Below are 16083 nucleotides of genomic sequence, written 5' to 3'. Positions count from 1 at the left end.
TATCTAGTGCTGGGCCTGAAATTGGTAGAGCAGATAATCAAAGATGGATGTGAATTGAGGGATATCAAGGTCAATCTCAAGCTCCTGAGAACCTGTTGGAACCAGCAAGGACCTACTGGGATCCACATTCATCTCTCACAGGCTCTAAACCTCCAACTTCAAAGATGGGGGCCATGGGTGTGCTCACTTCACCTGCAGGATACTCCCGAGTCGGAGAAACCAAAGGACGAGATCTTGGGAGTGCCAGAGAAGTTGTGGTCTGTGTTCCCCGAGAATCCAGAGAAGTTGGAGGAGGATTAGCAGTTGCTGTGGGAGGAGATCTCCCTATGTCCAAATTGAAAGCAGGGGGCAAGAACAGCTGGTGCCATCTGCAAATCTTCCAGGAACAAGAAGATGATAGTTGGTGCTTCCCATCTGCTTCCCGAGTCTCGTGTACTATGTCTCATGGCCCGTGCTAGACCTGAACTATTCAGAATAGGGAATGGAGGCCTAGAGATGCTAGTTCCAGCTTAGCTAGGTGACAGAGCACATCTGCCTCAAGCCTGTTTCTTTTTTTTTTCTTCAAACTTTTATTTAATATAAATTTCGAAATTACAACTTTTGGATTATAGCGGTTTTTCACTCCCACCCTCCCACCCACAAACCATCCTATCCCCTACTCCCTCTCCCATCCCATCCTTCATGAAGATTCATTTTTAATTATCTTTATATACAGATAAACTTAGTTTATACTAAAGATTTCAACAGTTTGCACCCACACACATACACAAAGTATAAAGTACTGTTTGAGTACTAGTTTTACTGTTAATTCAGAGTACAACACGTTAAGGACCGAGATCCTACATGGGGAGTAAGTGCACAGTGACTCCTGTTGTTGATTTAACAATTGACACTCTTATTTATGATGTCAGTAATCACCCGAAGACCTCTTTCTTAATGAGGATTAATAATACCTAACTCGTAGGATTGTTGCAAAGAATAGATGAGATCATCTATGTGACAGTACCTAGCACATAGCAGGCAGATGGTCAACTTTTTTTCCCTACTCTCATCCTTTGTGCAAGGCATAAGTTATGAGGGCCTAAGAGATTGTTTCTTTGGGGGAAGGTGAGGAGGGATGCTATGGGTACTATGAAGGTGCCTTTTTTTTTTATTACATAGTTATATGAGATAGAAAGCTGTCTGTTATGTCTATATTTGAGGTTGGCTGCATTTTGAGGATGTGGAAAAGAAACTGAATGCCCTAGGCCATTGAAGATACATCTAACATCCATACCTACAATACAAGAAAAATGGATTGGAACGGACAAAAGTTGGTGGAAAAATGAAACTTAATTTCGGAAGTCACAGGGTCAAAGAATGTCACAGGTGGTAGGGAGTTAGGTGCAAGTTAACTAGTGCGACACTTAATTGTCACAGATGGGGAAACTTAGGCTTAGGGGAAGTAAACTGCCTCAAGTCATCACTTGTTTGGCCCAAGAACATTTTGACAGGTCAGTTCTTTTAGAATCCAGAAGAACTAGTTAAATATATTGTAAGGATAATAAGTACTTTGTTCACTTTCTAATTCACTGTCCTCTATATGACATCTCCCCATGAAAAATTTTGGAAGTGAGTGCCAGGAAAAACTTTGTTTATCCTGAGGAACTAGTGTGCGTTTATTCCTCATAGACAATACAAATCTGTTCAATGATTATGCAGAAACATGACCATTTTATTCTGGCTGCCAGGATGCTCAGAGCCAAATCTGTAAGCCAAATTTATTAACTGTGTAGGTTTCTATGGCTTTCTATCTATGTCCTACCATTCCCTCTGGCTTTGTTGCATTTTACTCCTACCCTTATTTGTGGCTTTTTTTCTCCTGGTCTTGATTTTTGGTTAATATAATTTTTGTGTGTGATGTGTTATATGTATTTTGAGTGACCTCAAATAGTTTGTGATATGGGGAAGTATATAGACAGAAAAATCCTATATTTTCCTTTGTGGTACAATGAAAAAGTGCTGGGCATGTCATAGATTGTAGTGCTGCTCTGCCATGTGACTGGGTTTTTTGAACTTCAGTTTCTTTTGATTGGCTTGGGTATTATAACCTCTGGCACCATTTAGAGGATAGTCTTATTAAAGAATATGGAAATCACACGTGGTGGTTGTTTCTGATCTAAAAGGTATTTTGGGGATCCTGACTCTTAGTTAAGAGACTTGGGGTAATTTGAAAGGAGCATTTTATTCAATTCTGGATAGGAAACCAGGATGATTAAGTCTCAAAATTAAAAAATTGACAAGAGAGAGTTTGATCAATTGATCGATTTTTTTTTTTTTCATTCCCCAAATGCTGACAACAGCCAGATTTGAGCCAGGCCAAAGGCAGGAGCTGAGAACTCAGTCAGATTGTCCTGTGTGGATGCAGGGAAGCAAATATTTGAGCTATCACCTGCTGCCTCTCGGGGTATGCATGCATCCCATGTAGCTGGATTGTAGAGTGAAGCTGGGACTTGAACTCAGGAAGTCTGATATGGGATGTGAGCATCCCCAAAAATATCTTAACTGCTGTACCAAATACCCACCCTATGTCTTAAGAGTAGTGAGAGAACAGTACATAAAGCAGAATATTTTAATTATTTTTGATTTTAAATTTTCTTAATTAAAAATCATCATATAGTGAAATTGGCTTTTTGGTGAGTACACAGTGCTAAGTTTTAACATACATACAGATTCCTGTAACCACTAGCACCAAGAGGATATAGAGCAGTTCTATCCCTACAAGAAACTCCCTTTGACTTTCCATTTATAGTCATACTCTCCTACCCATCTGCCTTGAATTTATTTTAAAACATCCTCAACATTTTATGAGAATAAATAAATTAAGAAGATTAATTTGATATGGCCCTTCACTTTATAGAGTTCCTACTGTATGTTCCCCATCATGGTAGGTTTTGCAGGCTGTGTGCAGAGTATCATGTGGATTAGGGACTTCAGGGATTTTACAATATGGTTGGCAACATCAACTTACACTGCAAATAATTAGAGGCCCTTAAAAGAAGCTGTATGAGCAAGTGCTAAATTGGCACAGACAGGGAGATGGGGAAACATCTGTCTAGGCTAGAATACATGATTCTGTAACTGAATGACATGCTACTTGTATGCATATATAATATATATGTACATATATTTCATGTGAGGAAAGACTAGAATGTATTTAGCAATGCAGAGTAAAGTTTCACCTTTGAAAGTGATATATTAGTCTAAACAGATGAAAGGAAATCACATGTTTGTGAGGGTATTTACAAAAGTCTTCACAATCTACAGTAAAGGAAGTCTACCTAAAGGCAAAATCTATTTTGCATCCATAAAATGTGGAAAGACGGATGAGTGCCAAATGGCTTTGCTCTGTGTCCAGAGAAATTTAACGAAGGTGACATCCAGATATCAATTGCAGAAGTCTGACTACCATTTTCCATTATGAATACAGTGCATGTAAATTTTGAACATATGGCTCCCATCAGTGATCTATGAGGAGGTGATGGAATGTAGGTTGGGGAAGACAAGAGCAAGGCCAAGTCTCTGACTCTAAAGTGAGAGGCAGCTGGACACCATATGTGTGTGCTTAGACTTGGAGCCAGCTTTATGTCGAGGGAGTAGGCAGTCACCCAAGCCTTGTGATTTGTAGGGTGTGGGGAAAGAACCTTCCTTTGCCAAATTGTTCCCCTACAGGCAGGTCCTGAAGGTTGAACTTAACACTGGAGAAAGAAACAAAATGTTGTGTCTTCCAGAATGCTTCTTTAAAATCTAGTGAGCAGAGTAGGGGAGGGACATGAGCCCATTCAGCTGGAAGCAGCCATCTGAACCCTAATGAGGAACAGTTTATCTAATTAGTCTAGCAGAACTGGGGGGAAAGAGTAGGACCCAAGAGAAAAGAATAGGTCTGTGTGTCTGAGGGTGTACGGATGTGTGTGCACATGCATGCATTCTGGGGGTTTGTGTGTGTGTGAAAACAACTGGAACTATACAGATTAGGATGATGGTATTTAGTACACACACACATATTCTGGCCATTAGTTTCATGTTGGGTGAATGCGGTGGCTTACTTTCCAGGGTGGCAGGCCTTTGTAGTATCAGGCAGAGGTACAATTGAACTGCAGAGATTTGCTAAAAATTTTGTCCTCTGAGGCATTCTTGGTTATCTCAAAGGCCTCCCCCCATTTTTTAAAAATTTATTTGAGGGGCCAGTGCTGTGGCGCAGCGGGTTAATGCCCTGGTCTGAAGCGCCAGCATCCCATGTGGGCACCGGTTCCAGTCTTGGCTGCTCCTCTTCCCATCCAGCTCTCTACTATGGCCTGGGAAAGCAGTAGAAGATGGCCCAAGTCCTTGGGCCCCTGCACCCACATGGGAGACCTGGAAGAGGCTCCTGGCTTCGGATCAGCACAATTCTGGCCATTGAAGCCAATTGGGGAGTGAACCATCACATGGAAGACCTCTCTCTCTCTTTCTCTGCCTCTCCTCTCTCTGGGTAACTCTGACTTTCAGATAAATAAATCTTTAAAAAATTTTATTTGAAAGAGCCAACAGAGAGACAAAGAGAAATTTTCTATCTGTTGGCTCATTTCCCAAATGGCTGCAACAGCCATGTTTGGGCTGGACCGAAGCCAGGAACTCATCCAGGTCTTCTGTGTGGATGACAGGGGCCCAACTACTTGGCCCATCTTCTGCCTTACCAGACACATGAGCAGGGATCTGGATCAGAAGCAGAGTAGCCAGGACTCTGGCATTTTGATATGGGATGCCAGTGTCCCAAGCAATGGCTTAACCCACTGCACCACAGTCTGGCCTGGCTTAACCCATTGCACCACAGTCTGGCCCCACAAAGGGCTTTCTTAAACCTTCACGTTACAGAAAATATGGATAAGTCAAGAGTGTGAACCCCGTGATGTGATGCAGAGATTAGCTATTAGAAGTTTTGTGATGAGAGCTTGAAGCCCCACCCATTCCAAACAAATGAGTGATATGAAGAGCAGAGCTTTGATTGCTTCATTCATACTCTGAACCCTAGGTATGGTCCTGCCTTGCATCCTGAAAGTTGACCTTTACAAAACAAGATTGCCTTGAATCCTTTTTCTAAGCTATTTTTAGTAGTCAAGCCCACCTCACTAAATTGGGAAAACATAAATCTCCCTTTCCTTTTGGAAATGAAGGAAAATGTACTCTAAGAAGTTATGAAGATAGGCAAGATCTCAAATGTTGAACTTGACTATTTGAAAAGTGCAAGGAAAATCACTTTAGATGCTTTTCCAATTCTCAGGTAAGAGAAGGAGCTTCACAGAACTTAAAATTTGGGGCCAAAACTAATCCTTTGTCCATTGATGCCTCTTTGACATAAAAGTATTAATTTATCTCACAATCCCATTTCATTTTGGTAGTCCTATAATTCTTCTGTATTCAGAAAGCAATGTGCTTTTCAGGCAGGTTTGGGGTAAAGAGTAATCAACAAAACCCTGTGTGGGTGTGGGTATGGTGTGGCTTTTCTGAGTTCTTTGTGGGATGGGAAATTCAGACCATTTCTCAGCCTGAGTCATTTGACAAAAATTGGATATGTTCATTTGCAGGTGGAAATTTTAATGTGCCCATTAATTTCTTCAGATGATGACATTTAAAGATGAAAGTGACAATGTTGCTAGGGAGGAGTACTGGGGATCATGGGCTTTCTGTTGCTGGGGCAGAGAGCTGTCATTGTGGTTGTGTGAATTGGCTTTGGTCAAAGGGCAGATGCCAGGGTTCTGTTTTGATTTTCCTGTAGATTGATAATGGAAATTTCCCATTATAGTGTGTGGGCATATGATGTATTGGAGATTCACAAATAGTATTCTTGGGCCCTAGTTTCTGATGGATAAATGGGCATCAGTAATTTTTGGGTGATAGCTGGTGATGGGGACCCCAATAGCTTCTAGTAGCCTGTTCCCTTTCTTGGACATTATGGAAACTCTTTCCTATTTCCAACCATGTCCCTTGTGCTTAAATTGTTCCCATTTCTCCTTGGTCAGTGCTTCATTTATATTGAGAATAGCTTCTCAGCACTGTTCTCATCAAATCTCTTCATGGACTATTGGGTCATACTCCTCAGGTCTTCTCCAGGCTAAATAACTTTCTGCAGTGACAATGTAGGCTTTTCTCAACTCACCTCAAGAAAAATGTCTTTTTTGAGAAATGAGTCTTTAGATTTCTTTCTTTGATAACAGTAATGATGATGATAATGTTAATAACTACTAGTCATCTTTTTTTAAAAAAGCTAATATTTATTGAGTTTATTATTTGCTGGGTAATAGGCTAAAGATTTTGCATGTATTGGTTCATTTGATCCTCCTGATAATCCAATAAGAATTATTATTTTGCCATTTTAAAGATTAAGAAACTGAAGTTGAGAGTGACTTTGCCAAGGTTCACACTATTAATTTAACTCTGATGCTCTATAGCTCCTCTGATCATTAAGAGTAATCTGGCTTTCTTACATGTTGGGTTTTCCTCTATATGTGCATATACATTGGAAAATGAGTGTGGGTCAATTTGCTAAATGTGCTCCATGCTAAGGTAGTAATACTTTTAAATGAAACACTAGCTGACCTTCATTGCTACTGAAATTATTCCCTTAGGAATATTTCATTTCTCTTTTCCATTAATAAGATACCTTGAAGAGTGAATTAGTTCTATGAAGGATGCTACATTAAGTTTCAAAGTGCTAAAGTCAAAGGAATTTTAATGTTTTCAGCTTTATTCTATTCACATATGTGGTAGATGATAAATTTTACAACGGTTCCTATTCTGTGCACTTCATCACAGTCATAGGGGCTGTTAGATGGTGGCTAAGAGGAACCACTGCATATCCCCAATGAATGGAATATAGGCCACTTTGTAGTCCTTTATGGTCTAGTAAGAAGGAGTAACCATAACCATACATTGTAGGTGAAAATCAACCATACTGCATGTGGTGTTTGTGTACTAAGTGCATTTGCAGAGTTGCTCCTGAGGAATGCAGACAGAAATATACATTTTCAGGGGATTAAATATTGTCTTGAAAGTCATGGAGCCAGGGTATGGCATTTGGTTTAGGATGGGAAGGCAAAGAACTAAGGAAAAGTAGAGGAATTCCTAAAGTGGAATTCATTAGCTTTGTATTGGAATTGAACTTTTGTTCCCAGACTGGCACTGCTGTATGCTGTGTTAGGCTGGGGACAGAAAGAAGAGCAGCAACACTCAAATCCTAAGCCTGAACTTGGCCCTCTGTAGATGTGCAATCTTGGACAAGTTAAGTCTTCCCTCCGAGCTTGTTTCCTCACTTGTAGATTGGGGATAGGCCTATAGTTGCATTAGAGGCTTTTTTGTGATGGCTAAATGGGTTAATAAATGAGAGGTTGCTTTGAGTCTACAGAGAACATTAGAAACGTTAGTAATCACTAATAATTATCTTTTAGATTGTATTCCTCATGAAATTTCTTTGCTTATTAGCTTTTATCCTCCTTTCATAAATAGCTCTATTATTTTACTGACTATATCTCACAGTAGGGAACTGAAAATGTTGTATTTAGCAATGATAACTATTAAGTGTAGCACTGATCCTGTTTTGTCCCCTTTAGCCCACATCTGAGCAGACTTTGGATGGCCTCCCCCCAGCTGAGGTCAATGAGCTTCACTAATGCTCTTAAATCATTTTGCTGCCTACAACCCACTTATTTCACTTTAAAACTCATAGCTTATTCTTAATCGGTAACTTAAGCCAGTGATCTCCAAAGTGAGGGATGCATAGACATGCAGGGAGTTCAAGATGATCTATTTGGATATGGGGAAACATCAAAACTTACATTTACTTTTTATCTAAAGAAAGCAATTAAGCATTACGATACTTAATCTTTGGATTGCCACTGCCTGCTCAGTTGGATCTCTGTGTTAGGTAATATCACATAGGTCTGTCAGCACCCTGAACAAAGAGTGGGTGTTTCATCATTCAAAGTGGATTTCAGCAAAGGCCTTACTTGCTTTTGGCTTTCAATATATTGCAACACACTGTGGTTACCTGTGCAGGGAGAAAGTTAAGGGTCATATAATCTTAACTAAGAATCTTTAAAATACTTTGTAAGGAGGTGGAGAATGACCATGGAAATCTACTACCTAGAGGGCTCATGAGTTGTCTTGAGGAAAATGTTGTAAAAGCAGTCGAAGGAAGAGATCACTCCATTCTTTTAAACACTGACAAATACTGCAAAGTTGCTGACCTTTTCTTGCTAAGTAGTTGGCAACAGTATAGCACCCAGAAGATACTATTTGTTGTTGATCTATTCCTTCAAGGTGAAGTTTAACAATTTTAACAATGTATGTGAAAAGTAACTGCTTTAAAGAGTGCATTTTAAAACTGACTACTGGGGCCAGTGCTGTAACGTTGTGGGTAAAGCCGCTGCCTGTAGTGCTGACATCCCATATGGGCACTGGTTTGAGTCCTGGCTACTCCACTTCCAATCCTGTTCTCTGCTATGGCCTGGGAAAGCAGTAGATGATGGCCCAAGTCCTTGGGCTTCTGCACCCATGTAGGAGACCCAGCCATTGAAGTCATCTGGGGAATGAACCAGCGGATGGAAGACCTCTCTCTCTCTCTGCCTCTGCCTTTCAAATAAATCTTAAAAAAAAAAAAAACCAACTCTGAATACTGGAAAATGTCTCTTTTATGTAGTTCATTACATATTTTTTTACAGGCAGAGTTAGAGAGAGAAAGGTCTTCTTTCCGTTGGTTCACCCCCAAAATGGCCACTACAGCCCGTGCACTGCGCCTATCTGAAGCCAGGAGCCAGGTGCTTCTCCTGGTCTCCCATGCAGGTGCAGGGCCCAAGGACCTGGGCCATCCTCCACTGCACTCCCGGGCCACAGCAGAGAGCTGGCCTGGAAGAGGAGCAACCTGGACAGAATCGGCGCCCCAACCGGGATTAGAACCTGGGGTGCTGGCGCCACAGGCGGAGGATTAGCCTAGAGAGCCGCGGCGCCGGCCAATGTAGTTCATTACTTTGTCACTGAAGAGAAACGTTAGATACTGGCATACTTTTAACAATTGGAAGGAACTATCTCTAACCTTTCAAAATTTTTTCCAGATGAAAATTTTAGTAAATTTGTAATCTAATGGTTAAAAATGTTAAGATCTCACACCTTGTGGTTTGTTAACATGTGCAACTGACTATAATTAGGAAATAAGTTTACTAGACAAATTACAACAAATACTTTTGAATACTAAAATATAAAACACATTCATGCTATGTTAAGCAGAGTGATATACTTCCTTCTTAAAAATTTATTTATTGAGAAAGAAAAGGAACTCCCATCCATTGGCTCATTCCCCAAATGCCCACAATAGCTGGGGCCAAATTCTGGAGCCTGGAACTCCATCCAGATTTCCCATGTAAGTGTCAGAGACCCAACTATTTGAGCCATTACTTGCTGCCTACTAAGGTACACACACATAAGCATGCAGTTGGAATTTTGAGCAGAACTGTGACTTGAACCCAGGCACTCTAATATGGAATTGGTCTTTCCAACCAGTGGCTTAACCCTAGGCCAAATTACTGTTCCATGCCATGGACAAAAGCAATGATTTCTTCTTCTATTTGGATCTGTGTATCTATATAAGCCCTGTTTTTCAACTAAGACATACATTAAAAGCTAGTGTTTAAACAACCTAAATTAGAGCAAGACCTTCAAATTGCTGTATCATTAGATTTTAAAAATTAAAGAACAGTTTTAAATCACATCATCTCATTAACAAATAATGCTGAACAAAATTATTTTTGTAGAATTAGTCATTTTTAAACTCTGCTGATTGTATTTTGTCATCCTTTTAAATTTATATTATACAATTTACATATTTGTCATCTTTTTAAAATTTATATTTGTTTCATATTAATGGTATAAATGTGTACAATGTAATAGTGCAGTTGTATATATAATTTTAAAATAGTAATATTTGAATTTTTGGAGGGTATGTGCTTTATTTTCCTTTTAAAGTGATGGTAATAAAATTTGGAGGCCACTGAACTAGACTACTAATTGCTGTAGACCCTTGACAGTAGACATAAGCTTGAGATGTCTGCAGCAGCTTCTCTCAAGAGTCTGGCTGAGAGCACTGATATTTAGGTAAGGGATATACTATCCACTTCACCTCCATTATGTGTTTCATCCTTGAGTCAAATCAGATCCCTGAAAGGCTACATATCTAGGTTGTTTAGGGATGGGTCAATGGGAAAAAGTGCTGGAAAGGTGTTAGAAAGTACGTACAGATCATTATCTGGAAAGGGAGAAATGGATCAAAGTATGAAAGGACTGAAATTTGTGATACTATATATTTCCAGCTTGAGCCACATTTAGACTTCAAAAGGGCCAGCCAATGGTAGTGTCCAGTTGCATAAAGCACACAAAACCACAAGTAGGGATGAGAAGTACTAAATGGTATTAGATTGCATTGTTCCTTAATACTTTTATACAAGTAAACCCGGGATGATAGGGTAGTAGTTAAAAGTAAGAACATCAGATAGACTTTAGTTTGAATCCTGGTTTTGCTAGTGGTTTGTTGGTTCTGGGAACTAGGGCAAGTAACTTATCAATTTTTTAAGAAGTATCATTTATTTTCCCCCAGAAACCTTTTATTTAAGGTATATAAATTACATGAATTTCAATACAACTTTAGGAACATAGTGATAGTGATTGTTCCCATTGTACCCACCCTCCCACCCCGACTCTCGCCCTTCTTCCTCTTCCTCCTCCTATTCTCATTCTTATTTTTTACTAATATCTATTTTCAATTAACTTTATACATAGAATATTAACTCTATACTAAGTAAAGATTTCAACAAATAGTATTAAAAACTGTTTCTTAACAGTTTTTTGATTTCTCTTTTGATTTCTTCTATGACCAATGTTCATTCAGGAGCATGCTGTTCAGTCTCCATGTGTTTGCATATGTTCTAGAGACTCTCAGGTTGTTAATCTCTAGCTTTAATCCACTGAAGTCAGGGTAGACACATTGTATGATTTTGATTCCTTCAAATTTGCTGAGACTTGCTTTATGGCCTGGCCTGTGGTCTATCCTAGAAAAAGTTCCATGCACTGGTGAGAAGAATGTGTATTCTGCTGCTGTAGGGTGAAAAGTTTTGTAGATATCTGTTAAGTCCATTTGATCTATAATGTCGATTAACTGTCGTTTCCTTGCTGATTTTCTGTCTGGTTGATCTGTCCATTGCTGAAAGTGGGGTATTGAAATCCCCCATTACTATCGTGTGGGAGTCTAAGTCTCCCTTTACATCCCTTAATATTTCTTTTAAATAGCCAGGTGCCCTGTAATTAGGTGAATAGGCGTTAATTATAGTCACATCTTCCTGTTGAATTGATCCCTTAATCATTGCACAGTGCCCTTATTTGTCTCTTTTAACAGTTTTTGTGGTCTGATGGCTACACCAGCTCATTTTTGGCTTTTGATAGCATGGAAAATCTTTTTCCACCCTTTCACATTCAATCTGCATGTATCTTTGTTGGTGAGATGTGTTTCTTGTAGGCAGCAAGTAGATATATATATTTTTTTCATTCAGCCAGTCTGTATCTTAACTAGAGAGTTGAGGCCATTTACATTCAAGGTGACTATTGATAAGTAACGGCTTGGCCATGCTACTTTTCCATAAATATTCCTATTGTTTACTTTGGATTTACTTTGTACCTTTACTGGGAGATTTTCTGCCTTCACCTTCTTTTATAGTGATGATCATGTTTCTGTGTATGGTACATCCTTAAGCATTTTTTGTAAGGCTGGACCAATGGTGACAAAATTTCTGTTTGTCATTGAAGGTCTTTATTTTACCTTCATTTGTAAATAAGAGCTTTGCAGGGTAAAGTATTCTGGATTGACATTTTTTTTCTCCTAACATTTGGGATATATCTTGCCATTCTCTCCTAGCTTGTAGGGTTTCTGATGAAAAGTCACCTGTGAGTCTAATTGGCGATCCTCTGAGAGTAATCTTGTGTTTCTCTTGTGCACATTTTAGAATCTTTTCTTTGTTTTACTATGGAGAGTTTGACTACAATGTGTTGTGGTGAAGATCTTTTATGATCATGTCTATTAGGAGTTCTATGTGCTTCCTGTACTAGGATGCCCCTTTGTTTCTCCAAATTAGGGAAGTTTTCTGTAATTTTTTCACTAAAAAGGCCTTCTAATCCATTCTCTTTATACACCTTCAGGAACTCCTAAGAGCCATATATTGGGTCGTTTGATAGTATCCCCTAGATCTTCAACACTGTTGTTTTAGTTTTCTAATTTCTTTTTTTGGTCTGTAAAATTTCCAGAGGTTTGTCTTCTAACTCAGATATCTTTCTTCTGCCTCACTGAGTCTGTTGTTAAGGTTTTCCACTGCATTTTTTATTTTATCTATTGAATTATTCATTTCCAATATTTCATTTTGATTTCTAAAATCTTGATTTCATGGGAAAAATGTTCATTCATGTCATGTATGGATTTCTTTAATTTGTGGATTTACTTCTGATTACTTCTAAGTATCCTATGATTGATTTTCTGAATTCCATTTCTGGCATTTCTTCAATCTCTTAATTTTCACATTCTAGTATTGAAGTGTTGTTGTGTTCCTTTGAGGGTGTCATGTTGTCTTCAGCAACTCAAGAAACAAGAATAAAGAATTTATTATTAGGCATTTGTGGGAATACTTGTTTTGATTTTTTTTTTTATCCTGAGATGGATGGCTTTTACCTTTGGACTATGATTCTGTGGCTTAGCGGAATGTCTGTTCTTTCAGTGAATACCCAAGGGTGTGTGCTGGGTGTGGTAAGGAATCTCTGTTCAGTCCTCCAGGGTGAGGGGAATGTCTCAGGTGACACCCAAGTTGGGCATGGTAAATCTCTGGACTCTCACAAGGCTCTTCCCATAGTTTTTTTGCCACTGGCTTGGGCTGCTGCAGTCTGGTCTCGCCTCACTCTCCAAAGCTGGTGCTGAGGCTCTTGGCTACTGGGGTTAAGTTGTGCATGTCCACACCCTGCATGTAGATACACAGTATCCATCTCATTATGTGGAGTTTTCTCTGCCATTTTCTCCCTAACTCTTCCCTGAGATTCCACTCTCTCCATGTTTTGTTAACTATCTGCCCCTAGACTAGAGCAGTAAGCTCTCTTCCTATTCTGCCATCTTTATGCCTCTCACTTATCAATTGTTTTGGTTAATTTAATCTTTTTGAATCTTCATGTAAAAAGTTAGGATCCCAATAACTACCTCTCAGAGTAGTTGGGAGGACTAAATTTATGGAAAGCATTAAGCAAGGAATCTGATATACAGTAGGTACTCAATCTCATAATTCACCAGATAGTTATTTTCTGATTGTTGGGACCAGACTATATGCTCTGTGCTTTTCTATACCCACAGTGCATCAAGATTATATGAGGGGGCCTTAAAAAGTTCATGTAAATTGTGCATTATCTTTAATCCCATTTTCCCATGAACTTTTGAAGTCCTTTTATGCTAGGTGCTCAGTATTCATTGGATTGAACAAAATGGGAGGGAAAGACATGGAAGCAGAAGGCTGATATAGGAGTCTAGTGAAACCTGAAATTAGAGACTTTCAACCAATTTACTTTCCCTCTCTGCTGAAATAACTTATTTTTGAAAGATTCTGAAATTTTTTTAACCCCAAATCTTGTTCCAACAACTGTTTTCATATACAGGGGCTCTTCAAAACGATCATGGAATAATAGAATTAAAAGATAAGCTTACTGGTGCAAAAAATTTTTGAAATCATTCATACTTTCTTCCTAATTCACATTTTCCAAGTACTTTTTCAGAGCCATAATATTCATACAAGTTTCATCTATTTAAGGGGAAAATAAAAGTATTCTCTGTCATGTTGCTTTTCTCCTTATCAGTGACATTTGAGCTATTTGATTTTGACATCTTTCAATCTTAACAGAAAAGCTATGCTGCTGCATCATCATCACTGGAGATTTTAGTGAACACTGTTAAATGAACAGTGATACTTCTGAGGAATTGAATGGACTCTGGGTATGCTGATAAAGGCTCCTTTGACAAGGACTGAAGGTCAGACAACAGTAAGTTCCCTAAGTTGCCACAACTACAAAAGGGTTCTTGGAAAACATGCAGCCAGGCTCCTAGAGAGCCCCCAACTTGTCTTTTTCTACTTTAAACTTCTCTAAAGGCACTTTTTTGACAGTAATGACATCCTTTTTTTCTCCTCTGAATGCTAAAGTAACTTATGCATTTTTCATATGTAATTAAGACACCAAATCTTAGTTTGTCATCTTTTCCATATCTGGCTTAAATTCACTGCATTACATTTTGTAAATATCATTCTGAAACAACTTGCATTACTCAGTCTGCACCTCTTACTTGTGGTATTTGACACTCAAGTTTTCAGTTGGCCACCTTCTTCACTTTTAGCAACTTCACAGCAAACCACACCACACTATGAGAAAACAGTTGATCATTCTGCCACCTCAGAAAGCAGGTTATCTGAGAGTCATTTTAAAATAAGTGTAAAAAAAAAACACACCTCAAACCCCAATGGGCTTAAAAGTGACTTGAGGATGAGTTGCCTTGACTGTTATTGCTACCCTTTGTAGGGAGGGAAAGATCCCCAAATGATTTGAGAATCACTTTCATTCCACTCCGCAGAGCCAAATCATCTGGTCTGTGTGCTGAGTCCAAAAAAACACTGTTGCATATTTCCCCCAAGGAACAAGCCAAGGGAATCTGAAAGATTGCAGTAGGCTTTAGGTGAGAAAACTTCCAGGGTGGAACTTCCTTGAAAATATAGGATATGTACAATGAAAAGTATTGCTCTCCAGCCACTGCATCTGAGTATTTTTTCTTTTATTAAATGACAGAGTGGTCAAACGTCCTATGCCTCTACATTCCTTCACGGCATATTTTCAGCAGTGTTTTCTTCACTTCAGACTATCAAAAAAGGTTTACATATTTTAATCTATTTGAAAGGGAGGGAGAGAGAGAGTTTGAAAGCAAGCATGGGGGAAGAGCTGACATCATGGGGATTTGGATACTGGGTGTTTTTACGAGGCCATGTCAACATCTGTTCTGTTACTGACCCTAGGAACAAGCACTGTGGCCCGAGTTCTGCCTGGGTTTCTCTTCCCTGGGCTCTTGGCATGCTTCGCTTCTTGTTCTTCAAGCCTCAGCCTACATGTCACTTCTTCAAAGAGGCCTATCCTGATGATCCTGTTGAATGTAGCCACCATCCCTCCCAACCTAGTCACTCTCTGCATTATATTCCTCTGAATTCTTCCATAGCAACTTACCTAATTTATCTACCTTATCTTACTTAATTCTCTGAAATGATCTACTTCCTCTACTTTTGTTCCTTCTCTCTTCACTAGAATGTAACCTCGATGCAGAAAGGGATCCTGTCAGTCTTGTTCAGTGGTTGTATATATGCAATGATTAGCATAGTGCCTGGTGCATTCTAAGTGATTGGCAGCTATTTGTTCAATCAATGAACGAGTAGGAAGGCTGGAGGGCAATGCAGGACTGCCACATGTCCCTTATTCCTGGTGTGTATAGCTACGGAAGAGACTCTGCTGAGATTTGTCATACTCACTGACCTCTACCCACATCTGATTCACGTGGGAGAGCAAATGATAGGATCAAAAGAGACTGAACTGTTCAGCGTTTCTAGAGATAGATGTGAAACTTAGTGCACAGGAGTCCAAGTAGCATTTTCATTTCTTTCATGGGTTAAAAGGAATGAATTAGGCAGAGAATGGGTGACACAGGAAGTTGACAGTTGACCCCATTCATAACATTAAGCAGGATTCGATTTTCTGAACTGTGCTTCACAGCAGTGGAACAATAGTTCGCTGTTAGAGGAGGAGATGTGTGTGTGAAGACAGAAGAAAGATAGTTGTCAGGAGACTCAAGCGCATGTTGCTGGATTCAACAAAAACCAAAACCAGATGCCTGGTTAAATTTGAATTTTGGATTTCAGAAAAATAGTGAATACTTTTCTAGTATAATAATAAATCTCTTGCAATATTTGGTGT

The sequence above is a fragment of the Lepus europaeus genome, chromosome X (assembly GCF_033115175.1).
Source record: "Lepus europaeus isolate LE1 chromosome X, mLepTim1.pri, whole genome shotgun sequence".
In the NCBI taxonomy this organism is placed as follows: Eukaryota; Metazoa; Chordata; class Mammalia; order Lagomorpha; family Leporidae; genus Lepus; species Lepus europaeus.
This window is presented reverse-complemented; position numbering follows the sequence as displayed.